Source organism: Sceloporus undulatus, chromosome 3, assembly GCF_019175285.1.
Source record: "Sceloporus undulatus isolate JIND9_A2432 ecotype Alabama chromosome 3, SceUnd_v1.1, whole genome shotgun sequence".
Lineage (NCBI taxonomy): Eukaryota > Metazoa > Chordata > Lepidosauria > Squamata > Phrynosomatidae > Sceloporus > Sceloporus undulatus.
The window spans coordinates 208,000,436-208,028,051 of record NC_056524.1 but is presented as its reverse complement, the minus strand read 5'-3'; positions in this window follow the sequence as shown (position 1 = coordinate 208,028,051).

Sequence of the window (27,616 nt, the reverse complement as noted above, 5' to 3'; positions counted from 1 at the left end):
CAGTCCGCAGACTTACTGTACAGCTTCTGAAGCCTTCTTCACATGCTCTGCCATTTTGTGTACCATCAGTGAAGTGTCTGACTATGTTCCTGTATCCAGATGTCAAAACAATTACACCAGACCTCTCCAGAGGTCTTAGTGGTTATGTAGTCATTTCATATCTAGGGACGGGGACATGGCCAGTTGCTTCTCTGATTCTGCCCACTTCCCATGACACCTGGAATGGCCATGATAGGTGAGGGGCCACTATAAGTCAGGAGGGTGACTTCAGGAACTGTTGTTTGAAGGAATACCAAACTCCAGCTCCAGCATGCTTAGCCCCAGAGGCAGATGAAAGACCCTCCCTCCATCTTAACAGCCATTATTATGGCTTTGGAGGGAGAGAAGAAGAGGCAGGCACAGCTCCACCATGCCAGGGTAGTCCTCTTCCCCACTATCACTCCCTTCTCCTTTTGTGCCATGTCTTTTTAGATTGTAAATCTGAGGGCAGGGCACTGTCAAATTAACCATCTGAGACCTTCTGCAGTATCAAAAAACTCTGCAGTACCAAAAAAGGACATATACAGGGCTAAAGCAAACTTACACAGGCATATGTCCCTTACAGGATGCCAGCTAATATGTGTCATTTGTACATTAATCTTTATTGTTACTAGTCTTGTGGTTAGCTGAGACTTTTCCTTCTGATCCATGTGCTATGCAATTTGAAACATAAAGTTGTGAAGAATTTTCCATTAACTTCTGGGTTTTTTGTTGTTGTTATAATTTTGTGTGTGTGTGTGTGTGTGTTTAAAAGATCTCTAATTTGTAACAGTCCAAATGCACTGGGCAGTGACACCCATAATGTTGCTTGGATTAAAGTCTTCAGATAATTGCAAGAGGAGAAATGATGTAGTTTATCACAGATCTGAATTTATTCCAGTGGCTTTTCATATGTAGGAGATAAGGGTTGTATATATCATTACCCAGGTTGCATATCATTGAGGTCTATGGTACATACATCAGTAGGATTTTAAAAGTACTGTATCTCTATTGAGAATGCTCTCATTGTTCATCACCTCCACAACCCCACTATGATAACTCTAATTGACAAGAAATATATCTCAATAGGCCTTTGGACATACCATCCGTTGGTCTTGGATGTTTATTTAACCCAATAATAGCTATTATTCCCTCTTTCAGTTTAGTCTACAGAATTACACCAAGGAAAGATTTAAAATAACACAGCTCTTGGCAGGTCATTCTTTTTGATCAAAGATATTTTACCTAGTCAGAATATCTGTAAGAATAACTTTTGCAGGCTTTAAGGAAACTTTAAAGGATGTTTACCCTTAAATTCTTTTTCAGTGGCAAGTAATTGATTAGCAACAAACCTCTCTTGTAATTTGAATGTTTACCTCTACATATCATATTTGTTGAATTCAAATGTCTATATTCTATCTTTTCAATCTGCCTTTTAAATAATCTGTTAACTCTGTTTCAAACCCTTTCGATTCAGATTCACCAACTTCATATCCCAAGATCACACTAAATACAGTGATCAGTTCCCAGCAAGCTGACAAAGATTTCTCCAAATTTATCATATAGATTGGCCACATCATCAGGATATAATGGCTCTTTAAATTTATGTCCCTGGTTTGACTCCTTTTGCTGTATTTATTTTATTTCCAGCATTTGCAAATGGTTCTATAGTGATGGGGAAAAGAAAGGTGATAGAAGCCATCCTTGTATGGACCCCTTGGGGCACTAAAAACTCTGAGGGATTCTGCTGTATTCATGAGATTCAAGGAGGTGTAGCCATGTTCATCTATTGCTGAAAAACAACAATAAAGAAGGCATTTAGTGGCACCTTAAAGCTTACCGCATTTTATTACTGAATAGGATTACAAGGGCTGCAGTGGTAGACTATTTGATAAAATAGACCACAGTCCCTGAAAATTTCTGTTACAGTAAGAACTCTGCTCATTCTGGAAGCATATTGAATCAGCATACAAAGAAGGGAACTCATTAGCTCAGCTCCCTTCATCTCCAGTGCTGTTGTTCTCTTTACATGAATAGTTATGAGTTTTCATGGGTGCATTTTCACCTTACATGGACACCTTCAATGGATACTATTTCTATACTTGTTACTTCCATGTAACAACGGAATTTAAGATCGGGGTGGCTGGGTTAGGGCTAGCACATTCCTCTCTTTGTGCATCGATTCCACACATTTTTGAATGAATGAATATCACTACAGTTTATTAATCTATGGTGCCAGAACAGCAGCTTTATTGTTTTATTTTCAAGAGCTAAACCTGGGATGCTCAGTGGCATAATGACCCCATATTAAACTCTGTAAAAACAGGAAACACATATTATTGTTTTCTATGCTATAAACATAGCATAGAAAATGCTGTAAACAATGGTACAAACATTTCTACTTCTTTGCTTCTAATGCTAAACATAACTTAGTGATCTAATGCAATATTCTTGGAAAAAGTAATATGATATAACTATATGTATATATTTGGATAATCAGAACAATCGTCAGTATTTTAAATCCAGCTGCATATGAGAGTATAGGAACTAATATTTCTGTTTTTCTGAAGTTACAGACTTTTGTTTCAGGCTTTACAAGTGCTCCCTTGGATAAGGTACCTATTTCACCATCAGATTCACAAAAACAGATTGAGTAATACAGTTATATAAATTTTATTAGAATTTGCAAAGTAGAAAACTAAATAATAAAAGTGGTTAACTATTAGAATTTACAAAATGTTGCCAAATGTCCATCCAAACCAGGGAGATTATTTTGCTTTAACTGTGTGATTATCTTTTGAACTTTCCCCACTTTGAAATGGTGTATTTAACACTCTTCAGTCATAATCTAACAATTGGAGGATATTAAATCTTGTTTAGGATTTTAAAAGGTGGATTCACTTTTCAAGTATCTTTGTTTTAGAATGTGTTTTCTACTTGATGAGCTTCTAAAAATATTCAGCAGATTTCTCCTAAATTGCTTTCTCTATCATGATTTCTCTTCCCTTAAGAGCTTATACATTCTCACAGTTCTCTAAATATTTCACCTTTGGCTTTCCATTTTTTAAAAAGTGAAGATAAATGATTGAAGTGACCCTTAATCACAGTTTTTATTGCACTGCAGTCCTAATTCAAATTAATCTCCCAGCCTGCATTCTCACCTAGGAATTCTGGTACTGTATTCCCCTTTCTAATTTCTTTGCTGTCCAAAAATCCTCTAAAAGCAAATGATATAAGCATGATGTCCCACTCCTTGTTTTTACATTTGATTGTCCTGATGTGTAATCTGTACTCAGGACAAGAGGCCACCGTCAGGACAGAATATGGAAAAACAGAATGGTTTCCAATTGGCAAGGGGGTCAAGCAAGGCTGCATTTTATCACCCTGTTTAACTTGTATGCTGAACATATCATAAGTAAAGATGGATTAGACTCAGAGGAAGGAGGTGTGAAAACTGGAGGAAGAAACAGCAACAATTTAAGATATGCAGATGACACCATGCTACCAGTAGTAAAAAGCAAAGGCTTGGAATTCTATTGAAGAAAGTCAAGGAAGAAAGTGCAAAGGGAGCTTCACAACTGAACATTAAGAAAACAAAAGTAAGGACCCCAGATTATTTATATAAAATTTACATAACTTTAAACTAGATGATGATGATGACACTGAAATAGTAAAAGATTTTCTATACCTCTCAATGTGGAGAGTGCAGTCAAGAAATCAGAAGACTAAATAATAATAATAATAATAATAATAATAATAATAATAATGATGTTATTTCTATTTCCCGCCTCTCCCTGCACATTTTGAACCAATTGAAGCTTCCAAACTTGGTACAAAGGTAGCCCCATGTAGAGCGCATTGCAGAAATCTAAACGAGAGATTACCAGTGCATATACCACTGCTTCAAGGTCCTTTTGGTCCAGGTAGGGGCATAGTTGACGTATCTACCGAAGTTGGTACCAAGCACTCCTAGCCGTCTACTTGAGATGACAACTGCGGAGATGGATCTAGGAGTACTCCCAAACTGCGAACTTCGTCCTTTAGTGGAAGTGTGACCCCATCCAGGACAGGTTGGCAAACTTCCCTGCCTTGGCCTAGGGATCCTATTGCTAGTGCCTCCATTTTCTCTGGATTCAGTATGAGTTTGTTTTCCCTCATCCAGCCCATTACCGACTCAAGGCAGGCATTCAGAGGAGAGATGCCATCTTTGGTCACTGCAAGAGTCGGAAGCATAGAGTAACATATTTGGGTGTCATCAGTGTACTGATAACACCGTGCCCCATCACTCTGGATGATCTCTCCCAGCGACTTCATGTAAATATTAAACAGCATGGGTGACAGAATGGCACCCTGAGGGACGCCAGATGTCAGCTCTCTTTTACGAGAGCAGCTGTCCCCCAGCCTTACCATCTAGGACTTGGAAAAGCAGTTATGAAAAAACTAGACAATATACTAAAATATAATGATGTATCACTGGATAACAAAGTCGGGATTGTCCATACCATTGTATTTTGTTTCTGTATATGATTGTAAAAGCTGGACACTGAAGAAAGCTGATAGGAGGAGAATCAGCTCATTTGAAATGTGGTGCCAGTGGTGAATTCTGTAGATTCTATGGACTGCCAAAAAGACAAATAAATTGATCCTAGAGCAAATCAAGCCTGAACTCTCCCAAGATGATTAACTGCTTATTTATATGGATAAATTACTGCACCCCCCCCCCGGGCTTGCTGCATCCTGTTTCAATGACTCAGGGCCAAAACCCCAAATTGGGTGCAGACTTTCTTTACAATGCCTGCATTCAACTCAGGGATTCTTCCCTCTAACCTACATTTAAATAACTCACATTTTGCTGTATGTTTTCAGCTCTCTTTGCTTGCCTTTACTTGTGGCCCCGGGGAACTACTGGTGCCACTACTGGAGGCACAAATTGCTCTTAGATCAGAATGATATGCCCAGCATCTATAACATGACTGGGCACCTGATTCTGACTCTAGCAGTGCCACGGGGCAATGAATGGGACCATGTGAGAAGGCAGCTGTCCATTTGCTGCGAAATCTGAAAATTTGCAGCAAAAGAGAACAGGTAAGGATGAATTCGAAGGAAATTCAGGGCTACAATATTCTGGGACAGGGTAAGACATGACTCATTAGAAAATACAATGATGCTTGGCAAGGTAGAGAGTCAATAAAAGAAGTGATGATACCTCTGAGTATGCAAGGTCTGTGCAGGACTGTTGATAGCAGGGTAATTCAGAGGTCTCTCATTCAGAGAATATATGTGTACATGTACAGGTACAGATACTATTAGTACTCTGTGTTAGAGTTAATTCGCACACAGTGTGCCCCCTATCTCACCTCAAGACTCTTGGAATTCCTTGTACCACAGGAATCTCACTTCCCAGATACTTTTTAAGCAACAAGTTCCTGGAGTCTACAAACTCTAGCTGAACTGACAGGATCTCTTTATCACACCTTCAGTTTCTTCAGTTAGATATTTCCCTCCTCAAGCTAGCTTTGCCTCTAGATTTACTGAGCCCAATGCAATCATCTGGCTTCATAATTTTGTTGCAGCAGACCTGCTGGCAAGTTTATTAAGTAATAAGGAATGACAGCCCATGCATTTCTTGGCGGTTATAGTGTGTCTTGGGTGGTGTTGATAAGGCACAAGGTCGAAGACTTGTGGTTTTAATAGCCCAAGAAGTGCACTCTGGAGATTGAGTATCTTATTGGTCTAATGAAGTGGAACTGAAACATAAAGAAAAATGTTATAGTAAACTGCCTATTACTTCTCTGTCTTGGGAAAAAAGAGGGGGTGGGAATGCTGAAAACAGAGAATGAGTATATTATACATTTCAATATATATCAGTATATCAGGGAAATCCTGTGGCTGAATTATGGAGCTCCTGGAGATGAAATAGATGATTGGATTTCAACATCATTTACCCATTGTTTAAAAAGGAGAAAGGCTTTAAAAAGAGGAATTGCTTTGTTGTTCTGTGCCTTTTAGTTGTTTCTGACTTGTGGTGACCCTAAGACGAACCTTGGGCCTGTTACAGACAGGCCAAAATAAAGCTGCTTCGAGTCACTTTGGAGGTATGGTATTTCAATGATGCATGCGTCCTAAGAGTCCAAAACCCACACCAAGCCATGCTCCAGTCCTAAGGACTGGAGTGCAGCTTTGGTGTGGATTTTGGATCTTTAGCTCTGCTCTTGAAATACCATACCTCCAAAGTGACTCGAAGCAGCTTTATTTTGGCCTGTCTGTAACAGGCCTTGGTAATCTTGGCAAGATTTGTTCAGAGGGAGATTTGACTTTGCCTCCTCTAAGCTGAGTGTGTGTGACTTGCCTAAGGCTCCTTTTTGTGCCCTGCAAAGTGCATGTTAGCTGTGGTGCCACAGCTTTACAGCGCTCCTTTGGCACTGCATTCTGTGGATGCACGCCAGAGGAGTGCCCTGATGCCACGCGCTGTTTGGAGCGGCACGTAGCATCATGCCACCCTGGAGCAGAGCCAGGACATGCGTCATGTGGATGCTACGCCCTGACTCTGCCACCAAGCTGGCCTTTAAGGCCAGTCTGCACAGGACCTAGTTGTCTAGTCCTTATTAAAACAACCTTCCCAGGTCATAGATCCCTCCATGTCCCAGGACCTAAAGGAGGGGAGCTATCCTAGGTTAGTTTGTTTGCTGCCCAAGGACCCAAAGGTTGTTGCCCAATCCATGGACTGAAAGGATAGCATAAGAAGCCTCTTTTACCATAAAAGGGCCCTTGGCTTCTCACCATCAGTGGACTGCTGCCACATTGCAGAATCAGTGCAGTTTGACATGACTTTAACTACCATGGCTCCATCTTGGATTTGTTTTTTGTGGTGGCATCAGACCAAAGTCACACTGGGCCACCTCTGCTGCATGTACATGGCCACATGTATTTGGGTGGCTAGCCCATGGCATAGCTTTGGGTCAGCAATTCCTGCCCTTGAGAAGCCCAAGACTGTTAGCACTGAGCAGCTTAGATGGACCAGGAACACACATGGAGAGATACCCAAGCACTTCAGAAAGAGTACAAAGCCCTAACAATCCACTGCATCCCCCTTGACCCCAGCCATTTGAGTGTTGCCTGCCCACTGAGTTTTATAGATACCTTTCTAAAGGTACAGGAACCTGGTAATTTGTTGTATCTAGTCACCCTAGGTGGCTATTAATAATGGACAACTTTTCTCACTTCCCCACTTCCTGGAAGATGAATTGAAGCACCCAGACAGAGCTCTACAGGCTAATGGTTATTCCAGCTCAGACATCAGAAGGGCTGCCAGACCCAGAAAAATCTACAGGAGTGAAGTTATCAAAATCAAAGGAGTCACAGACAAAATAGGGAAAGTGGTGAGGAAACACAACCTCCAAATGGTCTACAAACCAACAAACCAACAAAAAAATCCAGCACATGCTGCACTCAGCGAAGGACAGGAGACACCCTTTCATAGCCGCAGGAGTTTATTGCATACCATGCAGTTGCGGACAAGTCTACATAGGGACCATCAAATGCAGTGTTCAAACATGAATCAAGGAACACTAGAGGCACTGAAGACTGGGTCAGCCAGAAAAATCAGCAGTAGCAGAATACATTTTAAACCCTCCTGGGCATAAAAATGCTGTTTGAAAACACTGAAATTCTGGACCATGCCAACAGCTATCAGGTCAGAATGCAGGAATCAGGGAAGCCATTGGAATCCATAAAAACCCAGACGATTTCAACAGGGAAGAAGAAAACCTTAAAGTAAACAAAGTTTGGCTACCAGTCCTGGAAAAACACCAAAATCAAGACCCAGCAAATGCAAATGAAAACCACCCAGGGTCAGGGGAGGTTTCCCAGCAGACAATGGATCATTAATTAAATGGACACCCTGAGGCCTTGCCATTCAACAACAGAACAATACACAGATTAACATGTAAGTCACTTCCTCTCAACCAACAGTATATATGCCCCACTCTCCTCCATGCCAGCATTTTCTGAAGATGCCAGACATAGCTGCTGGTGAAATGTCAGGAATAAACTCTTCTAGAACATGGTCTCATAGCCTCAAAACACCACAAAAAACTATGGATGCTGGCCATGAAAGCCTTCATTTTCACATTTCTCACTTGAATGGCAAAGGACTCACCAATTGTGGCTATCACATGTCTGCTTTAGAAAGAGTTCAACTTTGGTTCACTTCCCCTATAATAATGTATGGCTGGCATTCTGTTTAGTGTTTACAATGTTGTAAAGTAGACTTATGACCTTGTAAAGTTTGATGTTTTCATTTATGATTGTGACACCTTTGCTATGATCACAAATCTTCCATACAACCTACCTTAAAAGCCAAACAGCTGCACTACCCAATGGAGTTCTGGAATGCTGGCAAGTGGGATGCTGAAGGATGATATGTCCAACCCCTTCCCACAAGTAAGCTGTAGTGCAACAAACAATTATGACAGGACCCCATGGGGTCCCTACTGTTGCTCATCACACTGCAGCTCATTAGTGGAAGGGGGCTGGAAACATCATCTTTCAGTGCCCTGCTCACCAGTGCTGCAGAACTCCTTTGGTTGGTCTGGTTGTAAGGTGGGTTTTAGCAGGTTGGATCAGGAAACAGGTTGTAGCTACATCATCATAGCTATGTTTCCCATGTAGGATCTTGGCAAAATATGTGTGTGTGTGAGTGTGTATAAGAATGCTTATGAAATTGTAAAATGTAACATTTAACATACATTTAAAGCATATATTTAAAGTGTATAGAAATGGAAATGTATGTCCATTCAAACTGTAGCTCCAATATAACATTTTCATACATTTTTACACTTAATAAAAGAAAGCAATTGCATTTTTTTCTATATGACTGCACACATGTAATGTTGTAATTTCATAGTATATGTTTTTAAAACCACTTGCAATATTATTTATCTATTATTTATCTAGCATTGTCAGGGACAAGGGAGTTCTTTCCTAACACAGGTGGGGAAATTCATATACTGAGCTTCTTTTTCAGTTCCATTGCTGCTGCCACTCATCTTGATCTGTCTGCTCCAATATTATGGATGAAACACTCTGTGAAATAATTGCTGTACTGATGCAATCTTATGGCTATCCTAATCTTTAGGTCCTACACCATGAGTGATTTCATCCCAAGCAGTGGTGCTGATTCTGTGTTACTGGGGCATTTTATTTACTGTATTATTAAATGATTCTCAGACTGTGGCGTGCCCCCCTCGAGGGATGCAAGAGTTGCTCAAGAAGGGCAATACATCTGTTCCTTCCCTCCTAAACCTTTTCTGTCCTGGAAGGGACACAGTCACCTCTGGAGGAGGAGAGCAGAGAAGCTTGCAGGATTATAGCCTCTGGTAGGGCCCATCCCTAACCACCACTTCTTCTTTTCCAACATGTCCCCAACTAGTATACCCACTCAGTCTAGGAGGGCATGCTGGCTGGGTGCATGATGGCTGGAGAGTCAATGTCTGTGATGGAGGCCAGTGGTGCCCAGCGCATTGCTGTCACCTGGCTCTGATGGTATCCCATGGAAACAGAGGAGAATCAGTCTGGCTCTGCTCCTGAATGAATGGCATGTCAGAATGGCTGGCTGAGGAGGTCCTGGAAGCTGCTGGAGAAGAACATAGGCCTGGGCTTGCCACTGCCCTTTGTCATCACCTTCACCCTCCTGGCTGGTCAGCTAAGGACTTCCACTCACAGGCACATGACAAGCTGGTCCTCTGGTCTGGTAAGGCAGGCAGAAGGCTGGATAGAGCCCATGAAGAGGAAGAACAAATTGGGCAACCATTAGAGGCACTTTTTTTTGAAGATTTGGGGGCCCAGCAGAACCAGCTTCTATAAGATCAGTGGCATCTGTGCCTGGGGTGTTACCCCAAGCAGAGGGCAGGGCTTCCAGGGCAGAGCCAAAAGGGCACACCCCCACTGGCTGCCATGACATGTACAATGGAACCATGCCAGCGAGGTGGGGGCATGCTGGGCCCTCTCAGCAGCACCCAGCCTTCCGAGTCCCAAGTGGCCATGGTCACATGAGACTGGGAAGACAGCCCACCCTGCCCACGGCCTTCCAAGTCTTGGCATTATCATGTGGGACTTGGTAGGCAGCAACCTGCCCCCCCTGGGTGTACCTTCTGGGGGTATCACTCAGTGTGGTTTGCACCACTGCATGAGTTCCCATTTCTCTGCCTCCCCAACACTCTTACATGTGCACTCATTCTCTCTCACACTCACTCACACTGTTTCTCATGCTCTTTTTATTTCAATACTTGCTCTCACAGGGGTTCATTCACACTACGGAGCTTATTGCTCAGCATTTTATACTGGCTTCAGTCTCCTGGGCTGGAACCAGGACACAGGATAGAGCAAGGGATTATCATTCACTAAATTGCTGCCAAATCACTGGCCATCATCAGCCTGGGTCCCAGCACTTTTTAGAAGTTGGAAAGCTTTCCAGCTTCTAAAAGGTACTGGTGGAACATAGTTGGGACCCAACTTGAGCTGGGACTGATGGCGGCTGGTGGTTCAACGACAATTTAGTGAGGGATAAGCTCCTATTTCTCTGACCTGCTGATCCATTTCTGAGAGAAGAATTTCTTTCAGTCTGAAAAGGTGGTACACAGGTTTCTTTTATCTCTTTGTTTGTGACACATACAAACATCTCTCTCTCTCACACACACAGACACACACACTTTCAGCTGCACACTTTTTCTTGCTTGCTTTCCCACACCATCCTAGCCAGTTAATTCTGTGTGAGTGACTTTCTCTCACACACAGTAATGCTCTCCCTCCTTCAGATTCACACACAGTCTCACAATCAAATCCTCTCTCTCCCTTTCTCTTTCTCACACACTTAGTCATTCTTCATTTTTTTTTATATACTCGCCTACACACTTGTGTATGTTCACATACACACAAGACAATTAATGTTTCTATGTGACTGTGTGAGAGAGAACAAATGGGTGTGGTTGTGAGTGAAAGAAAGGAAGAAAGAGCATGACTGAGAGTGGACATATCTGTGAGTGTTTGGTGTATATGACTGTTCCCACTCCAAAAAAATGGGGTGCAGCTTGGGCATCACTATAAGCTGGGGCAAACTCCAAACTCCAATTTATTGAATTCATTTATTAAACTCCATCTATTAGTTTCTTGGGGTAATATACATGACTCCTCTCCTTCCTACTTTATCCTTACAGCAATCCTGGAAGGCATGCTATACTGGGAGAGAATGCTTCACCCCCAGTCACTCAGGGTGCATGGAATTTGAAGTTTAAGAGTTATTCAGAAATTTCATCAAGAAAGCACTAGTACCTCACCAAACAAACCGCAGGATTACATAGGGTGTTGCCAGGGTAGTTAAAATGGAATCATGGTATTATACATATGTAGTGGAAAAGCACCGCAGGATTTCATAGGCTGGAGCCATAGTAACTGAAGTACTGTCAGTCAAACTGCTTTAATTGTGAAGTTCAGATACACTCTCAGCTTAATGGCTCATTTTGTGCTATTTCCCAAATCCCTGGGGTTATTCAGATGGTGTTGTTGTTTTTTATCACAACTATGTGAATAATCTCACTTGCATATTCCAGTTTTGTTGTTCACATTTTTTAACCGGGATCACATGTCTATGAGTTCTGTTGCTCTCACATGTCAGAGCTGTGCATAAACATGGAGTCAATGATGTGGATGTATTCGAAACACAAAGGCATGCAGAAATCCTGGTTTATTCTGGGTTTATTCACCTTGGTTATTTGTACATCCAACAATGCAAATCTTTTAGGAAAGTTTTGGGGGAAACCCGACATTGATTATTCTGGGTTAAATGTTGTGAGGTTTTTTTGACAGCCTTCCAAACTTAATTAAATTAATTCAAAATGCATGGGAACAACAAGGATTCAAGCCACATTCTACCAGGATTATTTTCACCATCTGAATAACCCCTCTTTCCTGCATGCTTGAAAAAGCACTCTATTGTTTTATATAAATATCAATAAAGATTATTTAAAAAATAAAAAATATTAGATTCTAGCTGTAAATATGACAGTAACAACAACTAAGCACAAATGGGGGGAGTAGATTCTGTTGGAAGTGGATGGACAAGAAGTATGGTGTTTCTTTTATAATGTCAATATATATCAATAAAGATTATTTTAAAAAAAGAAAAAGAAAAAGCACTCTGAATCACCAATGCCACCTCCTCCTTTACCATTAGCATTCAGGAGAACACCAGGGCCACTCTTAACCTGTAAATCCTATCCCATCCAACACTGATCACATTCCTCTGTTCAGACTGGTAGTTTTCCCTACTCACAGCACCTGCACAGACCTGAACAACAACAAGACAGTGCTATTTGTGACTGAACACAGACTACGTGTTTCTAAAATGACAGAAACACTAACCCTGTCCCCATTACATATAAATGATACATTACACTGATGTTGGACTGGCATTAGCACTGCTGTAATGCTAAGCATAAAAGATATTTCTCAGCTGTGTAGGAAAGCCCTTAGTCTCTAAGCATTAAATGTTTATATCATTATTGCTTCCCTGTGGATGTTATATCAGATGTTGAAAGATGTCATCTGTGCAATAAAGACATTAAAACCATCTAAGAAGCTGGCCTTGCTTAGCAATCCAAACACAGCCAGGGCTGAGAAAACTGTTAAATCACCATCTCTATGGAGAAAGAAAGAAATAATTAATGTATCTATACATAGCGTTGCAGATTGATAGCTGTAATTTAGCCCCGGCTGCTCAGCACTTCTATCAGAAATGACAAAGTGACTTGCAGAATTACCTGTTTCCTAATCAATCAGTCACTTCCTATTCAGCAGAGACTGGGTTTGCTGTCTAAGGAGAAGAGTTCCTAAAAGAAACTAGGACAGCTAAGCCATATGGATGGCCATATGGGAAAAGGAACATCTGCAGAAACCATAGAAAGGCATCTCTGAGCAAATATTTTCTCCCCTCGTATTCATTATGAAGAGGAATTGGATTAATTATGTAAGCCATATCCATGGCGGAACCAAAATGAGCTTTCACAAGTCTTTAATCAGAATTCAACTGGCATGAGGAGAAGCTGGTGTGGGGTGGAAGGTGGGAAGGTGGCTATTTCATGCTGTGCGCCTGTCTTATATTTAGATAATAATCAAAATGTAGATGCAAGATATAGGTTGCAGATGTAGAACTGTGCTTGGTGCTACTGTTCCATGTGGAACAGACACATGTACACCCCAGATCTCGTTAAATTTAAAGTGGAAACATAATGTGAAACTAATTCTATAGCAGTTAGATTAATCCTAGGATTTCAGTTCTATCTGAGCTCCTTGAAGACTATTGCAATGACTGGTGAAGAGGGAAGGCAACCCTGAGCACCCATTGTTCAGATGAATTAAACTGAATTCATTTACTTGAATTTACTTGAATGAACTATTGGTTTCCCTACTTGACAACCAGTGGTTATTTTGTGGGAAACAATGATGCAAATGTTTTTAAAATTCTTACTAGAGCAGTATGGGAATATACCTCACATTATGGACTCAGTATTGTAAACCAGGGATGTACAAAGTTGTTGTTTGCCAACTAGAACATGGTGTCACAGAAGACAGGAGAACAATAAAGCTATTTAATCCTCTGTGTGTGTGTGTGTGTGTCTTCAGGTTGCCTGTCAACTTATCGTAACCCCATGAATTTCATAGGTTTTTCTGAGGCATGGAATACTCAGAGATGATTTTGCCAGTTTCTTCCTCTGAAATATAGCTTGCAGCACCTGGTATTCTATAGCAATGAAATTCAAAGTTGCTACAACACACTATGTTGTAGACATGAAACATAAGCTAGTATAGGAAATCTACAGCCTCAAGCAAACTATCAATATATGTACAAAATCAAACATGTTTTGACACAGAAGGCAAGATCCTACATCAGGCAGATGGAGTAACTGTAGACAGCTACTAGCAGCTGTCAAACTCTGAGAGGCTGCTACTCACATGAAACTGCAGGGAAGGGAGGGAGAGGATTGAGCAGTGGGGACATCTTCCTTCTCCCCATTGTAGTTCTCTGAACCAAGGGAACTTGAATAATGACCTCAGGCCCTCTCATGCTACATATCTATTTATGAAGGCATTTACAGTATTTATCACTTTTTCAGCCCACCAAAGAAACAAACAGTAGGTTAAAAAATAACAACCCCAAAACAAAACAAAACACACTTTTAAAACTAGAGTTTCCAGACTGAAAATTGGAGAGGTCTCCTGTTCCTGTAATGGTTGGGTAGAAGAGGGAATTTTGGTAGGTGCTGGGTATCATGAAGCAATACATACCTTCCCCCATCCTTGTGATAGACCCCAGATGCAGTCAAAATTAGACTTCAGAAGAGGTAAACCAGATTATTTAAGTGGTACAATAAGGTCCTAATAAAAGACAACCCAACTTTTGACAGATTTAGCTACAGTATTGGTGATCGAACAGTTCAATCCCTGGGAACCTATAATGATTCTTTCTCTAGTATTGGTTTTTATGTTCAGTTTTCATTGGCTCTTTAGTTGTTTAATATCTGTAGTACAACAGCCCCTGAAGAAAGCTCCATGTCAAAATGTGATTTAATTTCTACATGTACTGTTTGTTTTTGTTTTTTTAGTGGAGAATGTACTTTCTTTCCTTTCTTGCATTAGTTTATGTTGCATATCTTTATGGTACTTTGTGCAGCAGCAATTTCTTATTTTCAATATTTTCTAATTTTTAGCACTGGTATTTCTGAGGGTTTTAAAAAGACTATTAAAATAAGTTTATTTGAAACAAAGTCAAAAGAATACATAGAATGTAGTATCTGTCTGTTTGTGTGTAGGTGTAGAGGTGTTAATGTAGTGTAGGTGGATTGTGTATCTTAATGTGTTGTATTCATGTATTTATGTTGTGTTTATGGTGTGTTGTATAAAAGCTTACAAAAATTAAAAATAAATAAATAAAATAAATAAGTTTATTTGGAATTTTATTCATTAGACATATTGCAATTTTTTTGATGCATTGTGATTTATTTCCTATTTTTGCAGTTCATTTTCATACTCACCAACTGTCCTGATTTTGCAAAAATAGTCCTGACAAATCCTCTATCATCCTACACTTTTAGCTGCTAGTAAAATGTTCCAGTTTTTTCTCCTCTTCTCACTTTTCCCCTTTGTCCATAGCTTACTTGAATTGCTACAAAATGAATTAAAGTGCCAAAGTAGTATGCACTCAGTTAATTTAGATTCTATCTTCACAGGACAAATAACATGTCCTCCCCCTGTCTTCCTGGTGATTAGTCCAGAGGATGTAGAGTCCAATCTCTGGTTTTGGTGTGAACTGCCCAGACGATATATGGCCAGTTCAACACTGAACCTGCAGTATACCACCCTCAGAGATTGGACTCTTTCAAGAGATTGGACTCTTTAAACAGAGGCTGGATGGCCATCTGTCGGGTATCCTTTGACTTAGAGTTCCTGCATGGCAGGGGGTTGGATTGGCTGGCCCTTGTGGTATCTTCCAAGTCTATGATTCTATGATTCATAATGGTGTTTTAAAAAAGGCCACCTTTTGCTTAAGAGCAATGCCAGGCAGCTGTGCACACATGCTCCTGCTGTGCCTCCTCCTGCTGCTGCCACTGGCACAAGTCACTCCCTTTGAGGTCAGACTGGGGTGCCCAGCCATGTGTACCTTGTTTTCAGTCTGAAAGGAAGCAACATGTGCCAGGTGCAATGGTGGTGGTGAGCAGCACAGCAGAATGCACATGCAAATGGCTACCCAGTGTCATTCCAGAGCGCCCACATAAAAGGAGAAATTTGGGGCAGCTTTAGGGCCAGAATACTTTGGGCTGCTCCTGGAGTATTATGGTCCACGAACGCATAGCCTCAATGGTTGAAGAGGAGAGGAGGGAGTGAAGTCTGGCTAAGGCAAAATCAAACTATACCAGTCTCTTCTAGTTTGTGTGTTCTTCCTTTTTAGCAACTTTTGCTATCTTGACAATACTTTAATGTTACTTAGCCAAATGTGTCCCAATTTTCATCTGTGAAATGTGAAAGGGTATAAATTTTGTTCAAGTAGATTCCACTGAGGCACGAAGCTACCTTATACTCCTTCCTACCTAAGAGGAGCCAATTACCAGTCTAAGGGGTTATTCAGACTGTGAAAACAATCCAAGTAGAGTCTGCATTGAATCTTTGGTGTTTATCTGCATTTCAAATGCACCTGATTTATTTTTTGGGGTGGTGCTGGTGCCAAACCGAGGTAATTGAAGTCGTGTTTTTTCCCTGAGTTTTTCTAAAAGATTTGCATTCTTGGCCATGTGAATAATTGATGTGAATAGACCTTGGATAAACTGGGATGAAACTCTGCATGCCTTGAACACGCTTCAAATACATTTGCATCATAAACTCCATCTTTATTGGAGTTCTGGCACATGTGAGTAACAGAACTCGCAGAGATGCACATAGATGCAGTTCGATTGTATGAACAATAAACCCGGAATGCGTGAGTGAGATTATTTGAATAGTCATGCTAAAAACAACAACATGTGAATGACTGCCCCCCCCCCCAAGAGGAGGCAATCTATAAGATTCTTCCATGAGTAACTGTAATCACAAGGTCACCACAAAGGGAAATGGTTAGCAGTTCCAGTCACTTTAGTGGGAAGTTGCAGTGACATGACTCCCCACATGTAGCAGCAGTTAGCTGTTTCTAACAAATTCTGAGTTGATAAATACTGAGCTGACAGTAATGTTCCCCTCAACTGTTGATTATCTCCTTTGATAGTTCTGTTCCTAAGTTTCCCTTCTTGATGTTCTCCTTTATAACATTGTCATATGGGTTCTCTAGGCCTGAGCCCAAGGACATTTTACAGATGCATGCCTCCTGCGTTTGCCACAAATTATAGCAGAGTTTGCTGTGTATATCTACTTTTATAGTTTTCTCAGCTCAAGTTACTAGGTCGCTTGGTGTGGATCAATGCAACCCTTTAGACTCCTTTGGAATCAATGCCTATATATGCCAGCTGAAGATCTATTCCACTTACTTTAAATTTCTAAATGTAATTAACTAGGAGGTAGCTCTAAAAGCAGAGGTTTCTGTGCACCCTGGAGTCAAGCATATTGATCTAAAACACTTCAAGCGAAATTGGTGCAACTTTGCTCAAATTCACTCTGTTAGTGGAAGTGGTGGGTGGGAATCAAATATTTGATTTTGAAACAGCTGATACAAAATTGATCACTTGGAGCTTATTTACATGTTCACACTAGTTACATGACAATCCAATATTGCTACATCATCACATGGAGATTGCTGTAATGAACACTCTTTGGTGACCTTGGATAGGTATTCCTAGAGAGTCACAGCAGCCTTTCATTGGAGTTGCCCTAAACTTCAGGAAGGCAGGATAGAGAAGGATGTAGCTTACAGGTAGGGTTGCCATAAGTCAGGAGCTCCAAACCGGGACAAATGTAGGACAAGATTTACAAATGTAGGACACATTTTTAAAAAAATGGAGGACACGCCAAAAATAATGATTTTTTAAAAAATGTTAATATAAATGCATGTTTCTTAGACATGGTCAAAATGGAGGACACTTTGTTATTTAATAACAAAAATAAAATAAAATAAAAAACCAAGGCTGGGTTGTATATATTTTAAAAAAACAAAAACCTTTCCCTCCCCCTGGCCCAGAGGCCTATCCTCCTCCTTTGCCGCCTCCTCCTCCTCTTACTCCTTTGCCGCCGCCGCCGCCTCCTCCTCCTCCTTTGCCTCCTTTGCCTCCTCTTCCTCTTCCTTTGCCTCCTCCTCCTCCTCCAAGGCTCCTGACACTGGCCAATGGCAGACTGGGACTGGAAACTAGGCCAGCCCCTGCTCGTCTGCCATTGGCCAGAAGGCTTAGGAGGTGAGCACTGCCCCTTAAGTCCCACACGCGAGCACGCAAAAGAGGCGAGTGCGCGCTGCTGCCAGCTGTGGCCCAGGCAAGTGCTGCGGGCTGCGCAGCAGCTGCGCTGGGGGGGGGAGGTGAAGGAGGAGCGTTGAGGTGTCAGGGGAAGAGGAGGGGAGGAGGTGGATGGCTGGCCAGCCGCGTTAGCGGCCGCGGTAATGGCCGCATGTTCCGGAGGCTGGGCCCGGGAAAAAGGCCAGAATTGGGGGGGAACCGGGCCGGGGCAGGCAGGGACCCCCCCCAAAAGCAGGTTTGTCCCGGGGGCCACCGGGATATGGCATCCCTACTTACAGGGCATCTTACCAACTGAGCAATAAGGAGAAAAAAAGCTTTATAATTGTGGATTCAGGCTGCTGCTACGCTACAGAATTAGTGCAGTTTGACTCCACTTTAACTGTCATAGCTCTATCCTATGGAATCCTGGGATTTGTAACTTGTGGTTAGAGCTCTCTGACAGATAAGGCTACACTACAGATTCCAGAATTCCATAGCATTGAGCCATAGCAGTTAAAGTGGTGTCAAACTGTATTAATTCTACAGTATAGATGCAGCCCCAGTCTCCCTACTGAGATGGTGGGTGGTGTGTCAGATGCACTAAATGTCCACTACTTAGCTGTATCGCAAATGATACATAAACTCTCAGTGGTATAGATTTTGCCCTCGGGTTTTATGCTACTGCATTGCTGGATTGCAGCAGTCAGTTCTGTTGAAACAACATTGACTAAAGGTTAAAAGAAGTAGGTATTTATCTACTCAAATTTATATTTGGATGCTTTACTGCCTATTCAGGAAGCAATTGTTTTAATTATCACCCCATGCAGAGCTGCTTTATTTAACAACTCAGAATTAGGAGAATGGGCAAATAAAGGAAGGGAAAAGTCAAGGTTTCATTTAGAACAGGAACATATTGAGAGTGATTGCCCTACTGACCTTTCCTAACATGGGGTGGGCTGGGGGGAGGAAATAAATATTTAGGGATGAGATGTTCCTCCAGCTTGGACCACAGATTGCTCCATTCTTCATTGACTTCTAGTCTGCTCTTATGCTCTTCTTCGGGCACTTGCTTCTCTTCCCTTTCCATACTGGAATTTACTTCACTTTGCTTTGCCACTTGCTCAGACTTTTTGGCGATACTACCAGCCCTCTTCCCTGAAGAGGCCTAGACCCTATGAGAGAGTAGAGAATTCAGGACCAGCCTTTGCATTAGGCAAAGTGAATTATTGGCCTCGGATGGCTGGTACTGGGACGAAGGTGCAAACTGTGTGTTTGCCTTTTGTACTTGAAATTAGTCTGCTGCCCCAAAATGTGGTAGAGGATGTTCCCCCCCACTACAGCGTTGAAGAGAGATTCAGCTACCTGTCTGACAGGTGTTTGTAAATGGAATGGAATACCCGCTCCCCTCTTATTCTTTCTCTTGAGCAGTCTTGTATCTTGGGCCAGCGCTGGTAGGAGTTTCCTACTGTGATACATTTTGCAGTTGATCTGAAATAACATGCAGTTGCAATACATACATACATACATACATACATACATACATACATAACAGTAGGTGACAGCCCTATCTCAAGGGTAGAGAGGTGAATGCCATTTGCAAGCTTGGATCCAGCCCAGTCAAATGACATGGAAATCCCAGAGCAAGGAATTAAATGGAACTAAATTCCAGTATCCTGCGTGGACATGCAGGCTTAGCATCTATCATTTTGGCAATGGAGCATTTTTTCGTAGCACTACATTCCCGTTACAAAAAACTAGGGAGCTACTGGCTGTCTGCCATTTCCTACAGGTTGTAAAATCAAATGACTCTTGTGACAAAGAAGAGAAGGAAAAGAAACAGGCGCAGGTGTTCAAAGGACTGCAACCTGTTTCTGCTTCAGCTAGCTCTGCCAAAGATAGCAGGTGCAGAATGTTGCAAATGCAGGGCAAAGGAGATGAAAGCAAAAAGGTTTTTCTTTCTTTTTTTAAGTATTGCATGAATCTACGTGACATACTTCAAACCTCCAGTTAGCAACTAACCCCCCAAATTGTGATGGCAAGCCAATTTGCCTTTCTGTTTGCCTTTATGAAGTCCCTTATCCTTTGCTTTGCTATTTTGGCATGTTTTGTTATGCCTGTTTGTATATTTCGAGCTGCTTGGGTAGATGAAATAACTGTTGATTAAATCATTTTGCTGATCGACAGGGACAAGCTTTGCAAATCACTTCACTGAAGACGATTATTTTCACTGTCTGCTAAACCTGATCTAATAACTAAGCCACTTACATAGCAGGAATAATTAGAAGCCTGTTGATGCAAGGGGAAAGAAGTGTAAATAACCATTAGGAATCCTAAATTGGAGGGGGAAACGAATGAAAGAATCATGATGGTGAAAGGTACAGTGTCATGGATACTATGGTACAGAGAAGCAATACATATGCAGTTAACACCCAGATTCATCTCTACCTTAAAGTGTATCATTACTTGGTTACTAGTGTGCATCAACGAAATTGAGAATGAATTATGCAATCTAAGTTTATAACTGAAGAAGTGTATCACACATTTGATCTTGCAGCTGATTTTCAGCATTTCTGTTTTTAGCTCTGAGCTTATATTCATTTTTATCTTTTTTAGACCTATTTCACTGGGTGTAATGCAATAAAAAATAGCCCTCCTTCTACCATTCAATAAAAACCTGATAATGTAGGCTTTTCCTCAACATGCCAACCATCATCTTTTCTTTATGTTGAGAGCTGGGCAATCTTTCTTCTTTTAGCAGAACAGATAACTTTGAACATGTGATAAATAGTCTTAGAGGCGCAACCATGTATTTTTCAACACAGCCAGTGTAGATCGAGTCCTAGTTGGATTGATATCCTGGTTCACTTCAAGCAAAGGACTTGGTATCTCACATAATTCATGACCTGCCTGGATATTGATTCCTAATAGAGCAGAGTTAAGCAACTATGGTGATCCCAGGCTCCAGTTCTCTGCACCAGGATCATCCACAGGCTCTACCAACTGCCCAAAAGGCCAATAATGAAAACAACACAAAGCAAAGAAACCAGAAATGACCTGAAGTCTGCTTCTGATTTGGAAAAATGTGTTGTTGTTGTTGTTTTAAAAATTAAACAGTGCAAGGATGGGGTGCTTAAAATGTGAATTGCCAATCATGGAGGCTTCTAGGAGAGGCAATTCAGGCACATTTTGGGGAGGGGGCAGAAAAATGTGGTCTGGGAAGTCTGAAGGTTTGGAGGGTGACATGTGGCCAGTTCTATAATAGAAGGGCTGCATTATTATGAATTCCTGCTATGGTTCTCCCTGAGGGCAATGGCACAGATAGAGAACAGGAGAAAGTATATCTGTGGTCATAAAAGAAAAACAACCAGAGAGCATATGGAATTGTATTACATTGAGCTGGAGTATTTGTAAGTGTATTAATAAGCACGGGCAGATTATTAGTGGCTCATTTGGTGCAACTGCTCCAGGTAGGGGCCAACCCTTCAGCATTTCATAGATGAAAACTGGGATACATGTGGCCAAGCAACATCACATTATGGTCAAGATGGCAGAAACTATATATGAGGTAGAACATCCATGTTAGGATAGGCTGCAGCAGTTTGCTTTTGCCTGAAACTCTTGGGAAGGGCAAGATTTTGTTCTTTGTTCAAAGCACTTCAGCACTCCGAATTCAGTTTGAAGCAATTAAAGTAAGATGAGGACAAAGAGGGAAAGTGGAGGGAGGAGAAGGAAACTGAGACATTTTCAAAGCAACTAAAAAAATGGAATGACAGAGGATTAATTGGGAATATTTCTGCCAAATCAGGACAGTTGGAGTTATGCCAGCACTGAAAGTAAAAGGTGTAGCTTGCTTCCTCCATTTCTTTCCATATGAAAAATGGATTCACGCATGTACATTTGCATGCTGTACTCCATTGTAATCCGTATTTCATTGTATTTCATTCATTCACTTATTCAGTTTCTGTGCCACTACACCTAGCATATTCAAATAAGAGTTCTTCTATAAGGGTTCAGGGAGAAGTCTCTTCCACTGCCTGATATCTGGGTTTATCTTAACTGGATATGCAACCAAGAACTGAGAAGCTCCTGCCAATGTTCTTCCCCTATTGAGCCACAACTGTTATAGTTTTCCACTGCTATGCTAAGAAACTTAACTGCATCCTTGATCGGTGATCACATCACTCTAAATAGGTTAAAATCTGCAGCGCATGATGCAACTACAATACCTCTGCTAGAGGGTTACCTGATGAGCAGCTTCAATAGCTCATGCAAAGGAAAGTCCACCATCTTCTTTGGCAGTTTGTTCCACTGCTAATACAATTAAGAAATTCATACCATTAGGAATTGTCTTGACTAATAATTTTAGTGGCTTTATTTATTGCTTAAGTAGCTTTAGTGATGAATTTTAAAGGGCTTATTTAAATTGTTCTTAATTGCATTGTAAGATTAATTAAATAAAATCAAAATAGCTATTTTATTTTTATTATCTATTTTAATTTTATTTAATTAATCTTACAAAGACCCCATGATAGTATTCATCTTAGTGTCACAATAAGTTGGAAGTGACTTGAAGGCACACAGCAACACCAAAATAAATGTTATTATTTATTTATTGTAATAAATGAATAAATAAATGAGACAAAATCTGCTTCTTTGTAATTTTTACCCATTGGTTCTAGTCCTTGCCTCTGGAACAAAATAGGACATGGTATTCTACACTTCAGGGGCAATATTGTAGATGAAGCAGTGAAAGATATATTATTAGACACTTCTGTTGTCCAGTTTCATTGTATAAAACAGTCGTCTCTGTACTGTGTTTTTTTCTTACAATGTAAAAAGTTTATTTTAGCCTGGAAGAGATGGACCAAATAAAGCAGCTTCTGGCTGCTTTGGAGGTGTAGTGTTCAAATGAAGCATACCTCCAAAGTGGCCCAAAGCCTTTGGACCAGAGCAAAAAGGAGCCAGGATAATCTGGCTCCCGGTGGCACAGGTTTGGTCCTGTGGCTGCAGCCCATTTTGGGAGCAGGCCTTGTGGTCAGTGGAGTCCTGACCAGTTTGCAGCTGGAGTGGACACGGTTTGCTCTTTCACACCCATCTGCTCTAGCCCAATATCTTTCTTTTAACTTTATAGAGTATTCTTCTAAACACTGAGATGGAAGATGCACTTCAGAAATCTATTCAGTAATAGTTCTTTATCAGAGATGCAAGGCTTCCATTGATTAAGGAGGCACATGGAACAGGTGTGCAGAATGTGTGGCCCAGTAGATGTTGAACTTTGACTCTCATAAGCTTTCATCATTAGCTATGTGGTCTAGGGGTGTTTCCACACTGCCATAACTCTGTCCTGTGGAATCCTGGTATTTGTAGTTTGGTGAGGCACCAGAGCTCTGACAGAACAGGCTGAATACCTCACCAAACTACAGTTCCCAGGATTCTATGGAAGGGAGCCACAACAGTTAAAGTGGTGTCAAAGTGCTTTATTTCTTCAGTGTACAAGACCAATATGGCTGTTGGGAGCAAAAATCCAATAACTTCTCCTGTCACATGTTTCTCACCCCAAATTTAGAAAGAAAACATGGAAGAGGCAGTAGTTTCCCTATTTTCTTCATTCACAACCACCATTATTCCTTTGTAAGTAGACTGTAGAGCCCCTACGCACATATACTTTGAGCCCTGGTGGTGCAGTGGTTAAATGCCTGTACTGCAGCCACTCACTCACAAACCATAAGCTTGTGAGTTCAATAGTAGCAAAAGGGCTCAAGCTTGACTCAGGCCTGCATCCTACCGAGGTCACTAAAATAAGTACCCAGATTGTTGGGAGCAATTAGCCTACACTTTGTAAACCGCTTAGGGAGTGCTTATGTGCACTGATAAGTGGTATAGAAATCTACTTGCTATTGCTATATACTTTGTATTCAGGGTTTTTGTGAAAGTGACGAATCATCATTTTTGCAGTGAATTACAGAGCCTTTGCATATACAGTACATCCTGTATATTTCTCCGAGAGAAATCTGCATATTGTTCAGCTAGCCACACCAGCCTTTTAATCCTGCACTGGGGAAAATCCCATGTTCTTTTGGATGTTTCTTTACAGCAGATCTTTAATCAATCTAACCGAGATAGGCCTTTAATTTTTTCCCCTTTAATAAAAACCCTGTGTATGTTCACTGCCCATACAATCTTATTGACCTGACCTCTTTGGAAAATCGGTTCACCCAGGCTGCTTTATTACATTTAAATATATGTACTGAGGTTGATATGGTGTGCAGCAGTGACACTCAAATATAAGGGAGGAAACATTTTATTGAATCATTTCCTGTATTGCTATGTATTTTATTTGTATTATCCTACTAGAGAGGCCTCATCCCCACCACCACTCCCTTTGTGTCGTGTCTTTTTAGATTGTAAGCCTGAGGGCAGGGAACCATCCAGTTAAAAAGACTGTATGTACAGCGCTGTGTAAATTTACAGCGCTTTATAAATAATAATAATAATAATAATAATAATAATGCAAGCTTTATTCACAAAGAAATAATGAAACTGGTGATAGTGACAGCCAGGGTTAATACCCCATCCACTCCCGATGTATATTTTCAGAATATGTGAAATGGGTTTATATCATGGGTGAAGAGCATTCACCTTTCTGGTTGGGAATGATGGGGAGCTGGAGCTCAACAATATCTGGAGGACCATAACTCTCAATACCTTGCTTATATTATTCTGTCCAAGGGATTTTCATCTTGTTACAAAAAAACTCAATAAGGTATCCAGTAGCCTCCATAAAATACCAATTCTGCCATTTGTTCTGGATTTCTTACTAGTTTGCAATCAGAGAGTGAAATACTAATCAATTACTTCTGCTTCTCTTTGTAAGTTGACTGAATAAAGTCCAACTTTGACAGCCTGGGATCTATGGCAATGTCCTTGTGAGTCTTTGTGTATGGCATGTGTGAGTCCTGGAGAGAGCACACAACAGGGATCAGCCAGTGCAGTGGAGAAGAACAAATGTATTCTGACACTGCAAGTGAAGATTAAACTGTGAAGAGAATGTGGCTTCAGCTATCACTCATTAGATTAGTGGCTTGTGTATGAATAATCATTTTTCAAGCTGTATTTTATCAAGCATGTTAACAAAAGCTTGACTCCTCAGGGTGCTAGTTGCAGGAAAAAGGGGGTGAAAAAACAAAAAGTTAGCAACGATAAAGTTTCCCATTCTTCAAGGCACATGGATGCTAGGGAAACAGGTTCTTAATTTAGTCATTTCTTCTGCAGTTAATCTTAAAGTCAGTTTAAAGCAGTACTCCAAATCCACCAGTCTCCTTCTTTTATTGGTCAAGCAAAAGTCTTCTGAGAGCTCTGCTTACTGGAGATGTGTAGAGCTAGAGGCTAGTCCTAGCTCCGCTCATGTATCAGAGCAGCTATGAGATACTGTGTGGTTTCTGAAAAGATGTCAAGGAAAGAATTAACTTGTCACTAGGCACAGCCCGTGAATTCACTTTTGTTTACTTGGTGCTTGGATACATTCCAGCCCAATGGGCCCTAAAGAAGATGTATGAGGCTTGGAGCCAATGTGCTCCTTGAGTTGCTAAGCAACAGTTTTTATGGGCTTGGAAGACCCACTCTCCACCTGATATTGATGACTGGGTAATGAAAATCCAAGAATATATATCTTGAGCAGGAGCAGGGACATATATGCATAGAAATACCTTGCACAATTTAGTAATATGCAAGATGTCTCTCTGGAGTATTTTTGTTGTTACTAACTTGGGGTGCTGCTTTTACCTGGTTCCAGATGTTGGTGCTAGGGTTGCTCCTTCAGGGCTTTATCTTGCCCTGTGACTTGCAATTCATACTCATCATTATGTTGATGGTGCCTAGCTCTATCTTATTCTTCTAAGAAGAAGGAAGCCTGCAGTGATTTAAACAATTCCCTAGTGATAGAATGGATGTGGTCTAATAAGCTGAGACTTATTGCAGACCAGGCAGAAGTGTTTTTTGTCAACGGAATAGCTAATATGGGCTTGGAGCTGCAGCTAGTACTACAGGTGGTTTGGGGATGAATATGAAACCATCCTTCCCCCTTGAGAACGAGGCTAGGTATGCCTTTGCTTGATGATGACAAGTCCCAGATATGTTGCTTTCCCTAGAACATGCAAAACTTTGGCCTCTTTTTTACACATCAGCTTTGGACTACAGCAGTCTACTCAATCTAGGATTGCTCTTGAAGACTGTTTGAAAACTGGAGCTGATGAAAAATATAGTGGACAGAGTGATTTCTGGTATTTACTTCTGAAGATATTTCATTCCCGTTCTTCTTCATTTATGCAGGTTTCTGAATCAGTTCATGGGCACAAATCAAAGTGCAGAAAGGGGATGGGTCTGGATTGGTGAAAGAGCAGCAGAGAAAAAAAGAGATCATAGAAATAAAATGAACATACTGACAAGGGATCTGCTCACATTATACAATTTACCATTCCAATACAACTTTAGCTGCCCTACTTCCATACTATAGAATCCTAGGATTTGTAGTGTTCTGAGTTATTTAGAGTTTTCTGCCAGAGAGCTTTCATGCCTCCCAAAGAACAAATCCCAGGATACTGTAGATTGTGTATGGTAGTTAAAAGCTGAAAGTGCTATGATTGTGTAGTGAGGTTTTTGATTTCTTCCTAAAGTGCTGTACACTTGGAGAGTATAATGGAGATAATGATGTTTATCACACTATGCTCTTAAAGAGCTACTATTCCAGTGTGACTCCTCTAGCTGCCTCCTGTTGCATGCTGGGATTGGCAGTTTTAAGGAGGGGTATTTAGAATTCTCAGGCAGAGAAGTTCAGCTCCTTAAAACTGCCAATCCCAGCATGCAACAGGAGGCAGCTAGAGGAGTCACACTGGAATAGTAGCTCTTTAAGAACATAGTGTGATAAACATCAATGTAAAATGTATGTAATGTAATGTATGTAAATGGGATGGTAGCTGCTACACAGAATACCTTTAAAAATAAATAACCTTCATATGTCGAGACACATGATGGTGATCCACATGATTTTAAAGCTATAATGGGCAACCACCTTGGATGATACAAAGCTTCCTGTACCATTTGCTCATACATTAGATGTGGATGTCTGTATAGATCTTTGTGAGAGCTGGAACCATGGGCAATCAAGGTTCCAGCTCCTGGAAACTGGCATGTAGATGATGTCTTTGTATAGTTTTCTCAGAGTTGGGGAAACTTGCTTTTTTTTTTGAAACACAACTAGCAGACTCCTCACAGAGATTCTGAGATTCTGTAGTACAAAAAGGCAATTTTTTTCATGCTCTGAGTCTGACCTCTGCAGATATTCTTGCCTAACATTTGGGCATTAGAGGCAGGGTCAAGGGAAGCCCTCTATTGTCAAGGGTGAGATCCTTGGAGCAGCCATTGATCCCTGCATCCTGCGGACCACATTCATGTGACTACAATGGTCTGTAGCTCTATTTGTAAGCTCAAGCTTTTTTTAATAAAAACTCACCACCTCACTGACACTGGAGTCACCAGATACCATTGTTATGTAGGTCCTGGTCATGCAGTGCCATTTGGATATATGATGTGTGCCTTTTGCCTTGATTGTTCTATCAGGTTTAAACTGGCAAATGGTCCTG